The following is a 14,325-nucleotide window of genomic DNA, read 5'->3' on the forward strand; positions in this document are numbered from 1 at the left end:
CAAATCTAATTCTCTCTGCACAAGTTATATCTGCCCCACCTGCAGTGCACATGGTTTTGTCCATCTAAGAAGGAATTTGTCAGAAAGAGTGAACCAAAATAACCCCCAAAGGGACATCAATAACACAGATGTGATTGTATAGCAGTGCTGCTCAAACACCAAGCAACTTCCATCGCTAGGGGATCAACCACAAACAGTGCTTTGGTGTGGAAGAAAGTGCATCCGTGCTATCACAAATAATTTCTGGTAAAATCCCCAGCAGGACGACAACGTTACCCAATTAGTGTATATAGGGGGTGATTCTGGTTGGTTTGCAAAAGCAAACTCCTTCTGCAGGTGGGGCAGATGTAACATATGCAGAGAGAGTTACATTTGGGGGAGTTATTTTGTTTCAGTGCAGAGTAAATACTGGCTGCTTTATTCTTATGGTGCGTACACACGGGGCAATATGATCGCTGGCAATATATTGCTCAGCAATCATATTGCTCAGTGTCCCGTTTTCATCTGCGACCAGACATGGTCGCAGACGAAAATGTCACACGTCGGGAGAAAAGGCAGGCGATGTCGCTGGTCGGAGGAGCATGCTCCCACGAGCAGCGACCATTCAGGGGCTGAAAACAGGAGCGCGCACTTGGCGATTTATCGCCGGTGCACACTCCCATCGCTGGCAATATGGTCGCTCGGCGACCATATTGCCAGCGATATTTGCAATAATCGCCCCTGTGTACACACCATTACAATGCTATTTAGATTTCTGTTTGAACACACCCCACCCAAATATAACTCTCTCTACACATGTTACATCTGCCCCACCTGCAGTGCAGCATGGGTTTGTGCATTAAAGAAGGAGTTTGCTTTTGCAAACAAACCAGAATCACCACCGTAATCCATTTTGTGCTGCTTAGCAAGATGTCCTCGCAAAGATTGCAGATAGTTGGTAGATGGTGTAAGAATCCTCATTGTTGTGCAATAAGCTGGTGCGGATAGTGGAATTTCCCACAACTTGCTCAGGTGGGAAAATGGCATTAAGCCACTATGAGAGAGACACATGGGTTTAATTAACCATGCCACGTGGAGATTTAAGCTCATAAAAATAAAGTAAAAACTGTATGTATAGCAAACCATCACATATAGACATTGAACCCTTTCACACTAAACCCAGGTCGCCCATTATATACAAGGTAACCCGGGTTTAACCCTTCTGACAAGGGCATAACTGCCATAGGTGCAGGGGGTGCAGCTGCTATGGGGCCCAGAGCTGAGAGGGGCCCATCTTTACTGTCTAAGTAATGTTTTACATACATTTATTACCATCAGTTGCTAAATAGGGGGCCCTTACAAACTTTTGCTATGGGGCCTACGCATATATATATATATATATATATATATATATATATATATATATATATATATAGTTACGCCTCTGCCTTCTGATGACCAGGGTCAAATTGTCAAATTGGTCGACCCGGGTTATTCAGTTTGATGTTATCACACTGCACCTTGACCCGTCAACCCGGCAACAACCTGGGATTTAGTTGCAGTGTGAAAGGGGTATAGGTGATTACCGAATGTCCAATCAAAAAGAGAAGGAAAGACACCAGAGGTCGGGGTCACTAGGAAGAGGAGGGCACCATCCTTTGTTTCCCCTGAATGCCGGGAATGAGGCAGTGCAGGGCCAGATTAACTAGCCCCTCGGGAACCGGAGATACCGCCAAGCAAAGCTGGAACGTTTTCCCCATAGGACCAGGTTCCAATGGCTGCCATTTCCTGCCTGGCATCACTGGTAGAACTCAGTCAAACCCAAATCGCTGGGCCTTCAGTCTGATACCAGGCTGGTCCATATGAGTTCATTCTAGAGATATTGCGGGTAAAGTGATTTTTATCATTTCTGAAATGTAATTTCATGGCTGTTCATGTTGTTTGAGGACAGATTTCTCTGTAACCAAACAGCCCAGTTTCACAGGACCAAAATCATTCAAAGCCTACATGTAAATGGGTCAGTTGGTTCTGAAGATATAGCTGGTTGTTTAAGGGGGGGGGGGTGTTCTCTCCCCCTCACACCAGAAAATGCAGGTACTAGGCTGATGTAAAAGGGGCCAGCCCGGGAATGTCCCTGCATGATCCTGGGACCATATTCCCAGGTAAATCCCTGCATTTTCTGGTGTGAAAGGGGTATTATTTCAAATAGCCGGGACCTGCAGTGCTCTGAATACAGCCGGGCAGCCCCCGGCTGTCAATGGCTGTCCTTTCTGCCAGCGGCGGCTGTCCCCCAGTTACCGCGAGCATGTATTCCCCCCTTGGCAATGAGCATGTAATCCCACAGGGCAACACGCATGGAACCCCTGGCAATGAGCATGTAGGTAAACAGCACTTATGTAGCATAATTTTAATAGGCATTATGGTGTTAGGCATAATACGTAGTGTGGCTGAACATGTAATAGGCATTATGGTGTACATTTTTAATGCGCAATGCCCCTGTTTATGAAGCATATTGTGCTTTATTGCTCAATCTTTTTGGTATAGTGTGTATTTTGGCTCAATCCATGTGGCAAAATGTGAATCCTGCCTTAATCTGTGTGGCATAGTGTGAATTTTGACTCAGTCGGTGTGAATTTTGGCTCATTCCATGTGGCATAATGTGTAAGAGGCAAATACAGTACAAGGGGGTTACTATTGTGTTGCATGATTTGTAGATGGGGTATATGGTGTGGTAAACTTAGGTGACCACATAAAAGGTGCTGAAATGTTGTCTACCAAGTTTCAGCTTTCAGTATTTTCTTTTTATGACTGGAGTGCCGCCTCATCCCGCAAGTATCTTAGTACCTTTGGGGGGCACCCGCCAATATATCTCCCTACATTTGTCCTATGCCAGCACCCTGCCTTTTCCAGGTATATATAATAAGTTGAAAGTATTTACACAAATAGAAACACACCCATGAGCAGACCACCCAAACAGAACATTGGTCACACCACCCACATTATTAGGTGCTGGCCACCACCCCTATTATTGTGCATAATAGGTCCTTGATCATTTTTAGCTCCTGGCCCATTTAGACCTTAATCTGACACTGGCGACTGTATACGGATAACACAATAATGCAGAGACACGGCACAGACACACAGGAAACCGGATACTGTATACTGAGTGAGATACAAGATCGCGACTGTATACAGAGAACACAATAACACAGACAGACGGTGCGGACACACAGGAAGCTGGATACTGTATACTGAGTGAGATACAAGATGGCAGCTGATACGGATACGGAGAAAACAATAACACAGACACATTCCTCCCAACTGTCACGATTACAGTGGGACAGTCCCGATTTTCGGGTCCTGTCCCGCTGTCCCACCCGCGGCAGTCATTGTCCCACTGCGGGGGGTGGCAATCTAATAGAATAGACGCTGTGCGCACACGCACAGCGTCTATTCTCGTATGAAAATGAGGTTGCGGCTAATTAGCATAAGCCGCACCCTCATTTGCATACGCCCTGCCCCCTTTTCGGCTTCGCCGCGCGAGTGTCCCTATTTCATCATCACAGAAGTTGGGAGGTATGCAGACAGATGGCGCAGACACACAGGAAGCCGGATACTAAGTGTAGTCCAAGATGGCGACTGTATACATAAAACACAATGACGTAGTGACATGGCGCACCAAATAAAATATAATAATGACACATTTCAGGTCAATTTTCTCTTTACACACTTCTTTATATTACACTATTTCTCTGGTGTATTAGTTATGTAACAATCAGTTTTATGATAATTAATACTATTTATATGTTAAACAATTGTATTACACAAATGCCACCACCAGCCTCTGTCCTTCCCCCACTTATTCTTCTCGGGTATATAGATAAAATTATCTATACAGAATATTTCCTGCTGAAAATAAATGTATAGATAATATTATCAATATATAAAAATAAAAATCAGGTTGTTTCGATGTGTCCCTCCCTTGCCACGTGCTGGGTCTCGGGACTCGAACCTGCAACCTGTGGCTCCCCGTAGCTTGGACTAATAGACACGCGCCACTGTGCCAACCAGCCAGAAGAGCCTCTCTGTGTAACTTGTAGCTCTACTGCAGTGACGTCATCCGCTCTGTGCTGCACCATCGCCACCTATTGGCAGCTGCTGGAACTACACCCGGAACGACTGTGTAATCCGTGCATACAGTCATGGCCGCCGAGAGGGGGGGGGAGAGGGTACATTTTACCTGGGCCCGGGCCTATCAGGGGGCCCGGGGCCCGAGAACACATAAAAAAATTTTTTTTTTTTTTTTTTTTTACTTTAAGTGGCGCGGTGCCTTCTAGCGGGAGTCGGGACTCCGAGCGTGGGCGGCGGTACATGAAAGCAGAGGCCGCGGTGAGCGGGGGGCTGCTTACTTTATAGTCTATATCACACACTGCACTGTGTGTGTAGTGCTGTGCAGCCGGCAGCGCCGCGGCTTTCCACCGCTGCGGAGCTTCCGACGTGCAGAGAGACTCTCGCGAGATGATGTCATCATCTCGCAGGTCTCCTGCCTGGATCTCCTGCCGGACCGGATGCTGTCAGCAAAAGGAAGGGGAAGGTGTGCGTGTGCAGTCAGCGTGAAGCCGGAGGAGCTCAGAGGCTGAGCTCTGAGCAAAGTGTTTGACAGTCAAACACCTGTCTCCCAGTATAAAAACGCTGCTATCAGTAAGTTTACTTTTCTCCTGCCTGGCTTAATATCTATGATTTATTTGTATGTATATATATATATATATATATATATATATATATATATATACATACATATAATCTATATATATACATATAATCTATATATATATATATATATATATATATATATACATATATATATATATATGTAATCTATATATATATATTATATATATATATATATATATACATATATATATATATATATATATATATAAAATATATCTATATACATACATGGCCGCCGAGAGGGGGGGGAGGGTACATTTAACATATACAGATGGGGCAGGCCTCATCCTGGCTGGCGAATCGCCAGAATGTCCCCGCTGGCGATCCGCCAGCAGCCTCGCCAGCCATCAGACTGAGATGCGCGTGCGTCTCAATCTCCGTCGGCGGGGCGACGGAAACCCTGTCCGTCTCCGCCTCAGGGAGATGGACAGGGTTGGGGGGGGGGGGGGTGCGGGCAGGCGGTGGGGACCCCGGGTTACCGCCGACAAGCCGGCGGGGACCCGGGGGAGCAGCTGGAAGCGCCGTCGGAAGGGGACGCGCGTGCCTCTCGTGCGCGCACGTCCCCTTCTCGTTATACAGATGGTGCTGGTGGGGGATGGCGGCTGGCGTCGCCATCGCCATCCCCTGCCAAGATGGGACCTGCACCATCTGTATATATACACATGGTGTGTGTGAGTCAACATTTCGGGCGGGTAGCCCTTTATCAAGACAGTTGCTCCCTTGACATTACCATACGTTCCTGCTGCCTCTGTCTTTGCAATTAGCGCTGTCTCTGTATTGTCACCCCTCTGTATTGCCACCATTTGGATTTTTTTATATATATATATATATATAGTTCAATAAATCAGCGGGACTCGCGGGCAGGTGCAGAACCTTGAAAACAGGGGCTGTGTACCCCCGAAATGTCGGTCTCATTTTGGGATTAAAACCTTTTTTGTACTTTTCTAAAGCCCGCGAGTCCCGCTGATTTATTGAACTATATATATATATATATATATATATATATATATATATATATATAATCCAAATGGTGGATGTCACTCGAATATATAAATGACAACAAGAGGCAGTAAGTTGGACCAACTTACTGCCTCTTGTTGTCATTTATATATTCGAGTGACATCCACCATTTGGATTTATATGTATTACCTAGGATGCGCACCGAAGCCTGCTGTGTTATGTTATAGAGTGCCGGACCCTCTTGAACACATATAAATATATATATATATATAGAGAGAGAGAGAGGAGAGAACGGATCGGCACTCCAGCAAATACCCAGTCAATATGAACATCAAATGCCCGGGTGCCTGTGGGGGGCAAAGACTGCCCAGTAGTAGCAGATTGGGGGCAAAGGCACTCCAGGGTCTTAGTAATAACGGAAGCAGACACAGGGGTGCAACGTTTCGGTCTTTATTTAACCACAGTTAAGCACCTTCTCCTTTCTGCTTAACTGTGTCTCATGATGTTTTGGTTACGTTATCCTAGGCATGTTCATTATCGTATATTTCATATGTCCTGTTTATTCTCTGCATTATTGCCTGCTAGGATACATTGTTAGTTTTGCTGTGCCCATTTTTTAACGTGATATTCACTCTTTGTTATTTTTAGGTCGCCTAGCAACCAGTCAACGTCCTGGCATACCGGCTGGTATGCGTCGCTGGCTAGTGACGTCACCGTGACTTGGACCTGCGGCGGTGAGCGGGCGACTTTGCACATGGTGTTTGGTGAAGGTATAAAGGTATGTTTTTGTATTGTTACTGGTGAGCTTGAAAAAGGTCAAATAAAGACCGAAACGTTGCACGGACCCCTGTGTCTGCTTCTGTTATTACTAAGACCCTGGAGTGCCTTTGCCCCCAATCTGCTATATATATATATATATATACATATATATATATATACATATATATATATATACATATATATATATATATATATATATATATATATTTTGGTTAGGGGGGATCCGGCTCTGCTTGTTTTGAAGCTGCTGCGCTGGGTGCCAGCATACAATTTGTACAATAGATGGGGGAGGTGAGGTACTCCTAGCAGCTTGTCCAAGTAAATCACTTAATGCAGCATCTTGTGACAATGTTTCATTGCCTTTATTATGGCAATTTCTTCAGGTGATATACACGCGCCCTGCCCTTATTTTGTGCGGTAATGTGCGCCCTTCCAGAACCCACCACAGCACTGACAGGACTTTGTTATCTGCAGCTCTTCCTGCTGCCCGCTGTGCTGAAAGGCCTGCCTCTCTCAGCCCTCCGGTGTTCCCCGGCGCCTCCGCCGCTGCAGCTGCAAGTGTATGACAGCGGAGCACAGCACCGCAGGCTTCTCCCACCCCTCTCGGCCATTTCAAATGCTGTGTGATTCCTGAGCCAATCAGAGCTTGCATACTGGCAGCTGCGGTGATTGGCTGCCAGGCCGCGAGCTCTGATTGGCTCCCTAGTCAGCACACCATATTTGAAATGGCTAAGAGCCACCGAACGGGTGAGGAAGCCTGCGGCGCTGCGCTTCGCTCTCATACTCAAAATGGTGGAGGGGTGAGTCTGCACTACAGGTGGCATTAAGCAGAGGCTTAATGTGTGAATTTGCAGTCATGCGATTAGGCCTAAATTGGGCCCTATGTGAGTGTGTTCATGTGTACAGACATGTCCCTCTATGTTTTTTGCATCTTATCGTAGCGGTATTGGTATGTGAAAACAGGATGGCATGCTGCACTCATTTACATCACAGCCAGCTCTTATAATAGAATATATGGGAGCCGTTTATCATACAATAAATGGGCACCGTGTACGCACATTTTTTGTTTTTGCAGAAAATACATCTAGGTTTTCTCGTATTGCTTGATTTAACAGTTTTTTTCTGAATGACCTTTTGGGGGAAATTTACTAAAGTAAATTTGTAAAAAAATAGGTGTATTTGTATTCAGAAATACACTTATTTTTGATATTTACTATCCCAAAAATATGGCAATTCGTATTCGTATTGATAGCACTTCAATACGAATTGCCGTATTTTCGGGATAGTAAATGTCAAAAATAAGTGTATTTCTGGATACAAATACACCTATTTTTTTTACAAATTTCCTTTAGTAAATTTCCCCCTTTTTGTCTGTTTTCCATGTTTGGGAAGGGGCGGTAGGTTTCCATTTGCTCACAGGAATTGCCAGATTTTCGTTCCAACCAGTCAGATTGGAGGGAATGATCTTATAGGCCCTTACTCTGATTGAGTCGGACAGCTACACATTTGTTCAGATGGCCAATGTATTGTATTTGCGCATGTGCAGAGACGTTGCACACGTCCGAATACGGCGTAAATTCCATACAGAAAATGATCGGTCTGAATATTTCAAGCAGGGGTTGGAGAGGGGCGTGAAGGGCTGTTTGGGCTCATTATCATATGTGTACGCCCTGTGTTTCATGGACGTTCCCATGAAAACGCTGGGCGTACATATGGTAATCCGGCCGTGACGCACGTGTGGGGGGGCGGACAGCTGACATAGCCGGATGTTAGCTGTCCGCCCATATCCCTGCTTTCATACGGAAAAATGTCAGAGTGGTCTGGAGCGGTCTGACCGCTCGTTCCATTATTCGATGGTTGGCAACCATTGAAGGATGGGGGAGGTTCCCACAGATGGGGGAGTTGTTCACATGAAACATTCACTCACAGCCCATTCACTCTGCATCTCACCGCATTTGGACAGTGTGAGCGATCTGTACGGTGGCAGTCCGAAATACGCATCCATCCGAGTCAACTAGAATAAGGGCCATAGTGTGTATCCTGTGCTCTGTTTTAGTTCTTTAGATACTGTTATGTGTCGTCCTGTGTACCCTGCATTGTTCTAATTATGTGACCTATGTAAGGCGCTGCCAACCACTTGTGGTGCCTTATAAATAATATGCAATAATAATAATGTTGGATATTGATACCTTTGTTTTTCTCCAGTAAAACCGTTCCCTCCATAGCGATAGTGGATGTGATTGTGGATACAGTTAGCAGCATGAGTGAAAGATATGGGCACTGGATACAGCAGTGAGGTAACAGTTGTTCAAAATAGATTATTTTTGTGAACTTGATTTAATGAAGTTTAAATGACACATGAGAAGTCGGAATTGAATATTGGACATTGACATTACTTTTTCCCTCCAGTACAACAGTTTTTTCCACCTGAGTTGTGCATGCGACTGGATGCAGTAGCAGAGTGAGTGAACGTGAGGACTACAGTGAGGTAAAAATTTCTTGATAGTTAAAAACATTTTTTTTGTATGTGGGAAAATCATATTGACTTGTAGGTATATCTATTTAATTCCAAAATTAGAATCTATTTCTAATTGGGCCTACACACATAGAGATGTGTGCTAAGCTATTTGGGGTAGCCAATTTCCTGGTGTCCAGATCTCCCATGGAGAGCACATACACAGTTTTTCTAATCAACTTTGCTTAAGCAAAAAAAAGGCAGGATAGTGGTTCAGAATGACTGATTGCGATCAGTATCTCTCATTTTGTACACACAGAGCGATTCCAGTCACTTGCTAAGCAATTTGACTAGATTTTAACTGCATGCCTAGTTAGCACGCAATAGCTGCACATCGCTATCGCTTGGGGCATACACACGGAGAGATCTGTGCTTACTTTCTAAGCAATCTAGTCAGATTGCTTAAAAAATAGCACAAAATTTCTCTGTGTGTATGCCCCTTAACACTGTAATTGTTAGAAAATGTAATAGTGCTCTTTTAAATGTATATACAATTTTACTAATTAATAGTGTGGCTGTGTATTAGTTCTATTAACCAATAAATTTACCCCCTAGGGAGGAAGGTTTCGGATTAGTATTTTAGGGCATGCTGAACCTTGTAGTACCATATTAGGGGAGTCTCTTAGTGAGTTAGCTTTCAAATTCGAAATATACTGTATACACGCATGTGGTTTTATACAAGAAAATACACAAATATATGACCAAAAGTGTGTTCTGTTATCATACAGTGTTAGGACCACCATAGCAGAGACATCTAGAAGTGGTTTTTGTTTCACCATACCGTATGTTTGCAGGTATATGCAACTGAAATTTCTGCATTCCTATTATGTAGAATAGTCATTTGCAGTGTGCTGGAGGAATTTTAGCTTTTTAAGGTGTTCTATAGTATATTGTCCATTTTCCTGCAGTAAGTTGCAGAGTAAGGTGCATGAAACTGTTAATACGGCAGATAACTAATTAGCAATTCCTCCTACTTACCCCTTTATATATATACAGGGTTACATCTGTGAAATCCTCATTGTAAACATCAGTTGATGTTGGATCATCATATTATTTGTATAATTGTCTTCTGGATTGTAAAATCGTAATTTGAACTGAAAATCCATGTACCAATGTGTTGAATAAAACTACCTTTTAAAAGTTTGTGTAAATTCGGAGGTGAAAAAATAACGTAGGGCGCACATCTATTCCTTCTTCTTTGCATTTCTATCTTTCGTGCCTTTAGAAACAGCAGGCACTATAGAAGTGCTGCCCCACCATTAGCGGAGTAAAAGGCCACATCTCTTTCCCCATATATATATATTTATACATATATAGTGCAGCGGCACCCGGAGGCAATAAAAAGGCAAGACTGCATCAGAATTAGATCATGCTGCAGTCTTGCTTTTTTATTGCCTCCGGGTGCTATATATGTATTATGGAGGACCCAGGAACGGCACCAGAGCAGAGTACCTTTTGAAGTTTGGGAGCGTCGCCCTATACTTTGCATATACTGTATATTTATATATATATTTATTTTAGGGATTTGTTGCCATGGATTTTTATCACCATAAATCTGGTTCCCAAAAACGGAAAGAAAAAAAAGCAAGAGAGAAAAGGAGTGCTGAAGGCCTGAGGACTCTTGAAAGTGTAGGATTTACCGTTTCCTCCCATTCATCTACGCATGAAAGTCAGACTGATGATCTATTATCAACAATAACAAGTGAACTTGACCTCGATAAAGTAAATGAAAATGAAACTGTTATTGTTGTTGATGATGATGATGATGATAATGATGAAAATGGTGGTGGTAGTTGTTCAAGTAGTATGATAACGTGTACTTCTGGTGCAGACACTACACTAATTTCAGAACCACAATCAAGCAATGTACCTAAAGGTGGTGTCACTGACGCTTGTTCCACATCAACCTCAAATGTGGCATCTAATATTGAAGTAGATAGCAACAAGAAGCTATTTAATTTTGATATAGGCCTTCTAAAACCTGGTTTCTCAGTAACCGAATTAGAAGATGCAATTCAGCGAGGACCAGAACCATACCCAACAGTTTTTCCCCCTGATAAAGATGGCATCCAATTTCCGACTTACATACTAAATCTTCGTTTACAGAATAAAGAACTTGTTCCCCGTGATTGGTTAGTTTGGAGTAATACTAAGAAAGCATTGTTTTGTTTTCCTTGCTGTTTATTCAGCAAACTCTCAGATACACATCGCTCAGTTTTGACAACAGATGTCGGTTGGGGACCTTCTAAAGGTTATAAGAAACTTTACAACAAAATACCTGACCATGAAAATAGTCATACTCACAGAGCATGTTATGTTGAGTGGAAAAGTTTGGAAAACAATCTTGATAAAAATACCACAGTTGATAGTTTACTATTGCAAAAAATACAGAATGAAACACAACGCTGGAGAGCTTTATTGCAAAGATTTCTTGTTCTTGTTCTGTTCATTGCAGAACGTGGTTTAGCTTTAAGAGGAACAAGCAACCTAATTGGACATCCAAGTAATGGCAATTTCTTAGGAATGTTAGAAGTTCTTAGCTACGTTGACCCTTTGCTAAAAGAGCATTTGAGAAAAGTGAAGCAGGCACAGATGGATAAAAAAAGATTGCAAGTGCATTATTTGTCAGCCGATATTCAAAATGAATTCATTTCATGTTGTGCCGAATATGTTTTTAAAGGCATTCTAAAGGAAAGAGAAACTGCTAAGTATTTTTCCATCATGGTAGATGCCACACCCGACTCAGCACACATGGAACAGACCACATTCATTTTGCGTTATGTGCTTTGCGGAAACAATGAATATGATATTGTAGAACGGTTTTTGAAATTTGAAAATTGTAATAAAAAATCAGGGGAAGCCATTGCAGATTTAATTCTACAAACACTTGAAAGCCACAGTATTCCAATAAGTGATTGTCGTGGACAAGGCTATGACAATGGTTCTAACATGAGTGGAGCTTACAAGGGTGCCCAAGCTAGAATTTTACAAGTTAATCCGCTGGCAATTTTTTCTCCCTGTGCCTGTCACAGTTTAAATTTATGTGGTAGCCATGCAGCAGAATCTTGTGCTGAGGTTGACACATATTTTGGTATAGTGCAAAAGCTGTACAATGTATTTAGTAGCAGTCCACAGAGATGGGAGATTTTGAAAGAAAACATTGGAGCTTCACTCCATTCTATGTCCAAAACACGTTGGTCTGCAAGGGTAGAGAGTGTCAAACCCGTTGCTGAAAGACTTCCAGGGATCCAGAAGGCAATCGAGGCAGTGCTAGAATTAAGTCTAACATCAGAGATGCGAATAGACCTAAAGGCTGTAAGAAGCTACATGATGTCATTTGATTGTGTTTTGATGTCATCTATTTGGCTAAAAGTTCTTACAGCTATAAATTACAGAAGTACAGTTTTGCAAGCACGGAAGGCCACAATCGACATAGAAGTTGAAAACCTTATCAGTCTTCTAGAAGATTTAAAGATAATCAGAGATAATTGGCAAGCCATCTTAAACGATTCCAGACTGGTTGCTGAGAACCTTGGCATAACAACTGATTTTAAATATTTTCAGGAAAGCCGACAAAGAAAAAGGACACGATTTTTTGATGAGTCACCAAGTGAAGATTTTTCTGACTCGTCTCCAGAGGAGATGTTCAAGTGGAAAGTATTTTACGTTCTTTTGGATGATGTCATTGGCAATCTGACAACACGATTTGATGCAGCAAAAGCCATAAATTCATTATTCAGTGTTTTGTGGACCTTCCGTACCTTAGCAGAAGAGGAAGTTCGAGAAAAGGGAAAGCAACTTCAAAAAAGATACAAAGATGATATTAATGAAACAATTTGTGATGAGCTAATACACCTTAAATCAATAGCTCATTCAAATTTAGGGAAAGATTCTCTTTCACCTTTCAAACTCCTAAACCAACTGATGCATGTGAAACTTGACCGCCTGTTTCCAAATACAGTCATTGCTTTAAGGCTGTTTTGCACCATACCTGTAACAGTGGCTCAAGCTGAACGCTCTTTCAGTTGTCTGTCGAGAATAAAAGATGTTTTAAGATCGACAATGACCCAAGATCGGTTAAATGCTTTAGGTTTACTAGCAGTAGAGGCTAAAATGGCAAGAAATTGTGATTTTTCTAGTGTCATCAACTTGTTTGCAAGTCGCAAAGCTCGAAAAGCTCCATTGTAATAAGCAAGTATGACACTGTAATTTAGAGCTGCTGAAAATCCAGGCACTTATACTTTTGACATATCTGCAATGTGTTATATTATGATCCTGTGAGGTTGTGAAAATGTTTAGATTTTGAAGGTTCATAACTTTATAGTTATTTATATGTTGCACTTTTGTAATGAACCAAACTGGGTTCAAAATTATTTAAGTTGTTTTGATTAGATTTTGAAGGTTCATAACTTTATAGTTATTTATATGTTGCACTTTTGTAATGAACCAAACTGGGTTCAAAATTATTTAAGTTGTTTTGATATTTATATACTAGAAACCCTGTCAGATGTAATGGCAGTTTTGGAATTTAATTTGTAACTTGATTTTCTTTACCACTATAATGTGTTCATGCAGGTCATACACGTAAACTTGGTTTTGAAATGGTGTATTTATTGTAGAACGGAGTTATCTCAACCAAACTGTTTGGATAGTTATGTCTAAAATTTGCTTTTGTTAGGCCAAAATATGTTACTATTTCTTTACTAACCAAAATTGCATTTTATTTATTTAAATGTTATTTATATAAAACGTGTAAAATAAAGTTGTTACACTTTAATTTTTGTCTGTTTCATTATAACATCAAAATATATCCAGCTAACAATGCAGCTTTTATGGGGCTGTTGTGTCATTCTAATAGGGAATACTTATGACCCAGCTACTGGGAGGTGTGCCATGCTCCTGTGAGTGGGTTCTTCTTATGTGCTAAACACGCCCCCAACATGCAGTTTCACCACCCCCCCCCCCCTTCCCCCCATGGGGGCCCTGGGAAGTTGTTGTACCGGGGCCCAGGATTTCTCTTGGCAGCCCTGCATACAGTACACTGAGCTCCGCTCCCGGTCATCTCGCTGCTCCTGCGGAAGTAGGGTCAGAGTGTCTGCTCCTGCCGCTGCTCCAGTGATGTGGGTCCCAGTACCTTGGATGAAAGAGGCTTTCAGAATATCAGGCTCATGGGGAGGTAAGCAGGGGGGAGGACATTTAACTCCTAGCAGGTTACTATGTGGAAGGGGGTGGGGGTCTTTTGTGTACACTTGTATAATCATGCTACAAATAAGATGTAATAACAGGCCTGGGGGTTTGGTTACTGAAGTACTGCTGGTCTTCTGGAGGGGGGACTGGAAGTGATGCTTTTCTACTTG

At 42.4% G+C, this 14,325-nt stretch overlaps 1 long non-coding RNA gene across 1 annotated transcript; it reads left to right on the forward strand.

The window, feature by feature from the left end:
* The first annotated feature begins 6,360 nt into the window (after positions 1-6,360).
* Positions 6,361-12,919, forward strand: LOC146056578 (uncharacterized). Its single transcript, XR_014469355.1, has 4 exons — positions 6,361-6,451; positions 8,659-8,750; positions 8,863-8,941; positions 10,490-12,919. It is a non-coding gene; the product is annotated as an uncharacterized LOC146056578 (long non-coding RNA).
* Positions 12,920-14,325: the final 1,406 nt, after the last annotated feature.

The sequence above is a fragment of the Crinia signifera genome, unplaced genomic scaffold, assembly GCF_055691185.1.
Source record: "Crinia signifera unplaced genomic scaffold, ASM5569118v1 HAP2_SCAFFOLD_83, whole genome shotgun sequence".
Classification (NCBI taxonomy): domain Eukaryota; kingdom Metazoa; phylum Chordata; class Amphibia; order Anura; family Myobatrachidae; genus Crinia; species Crinia signifera.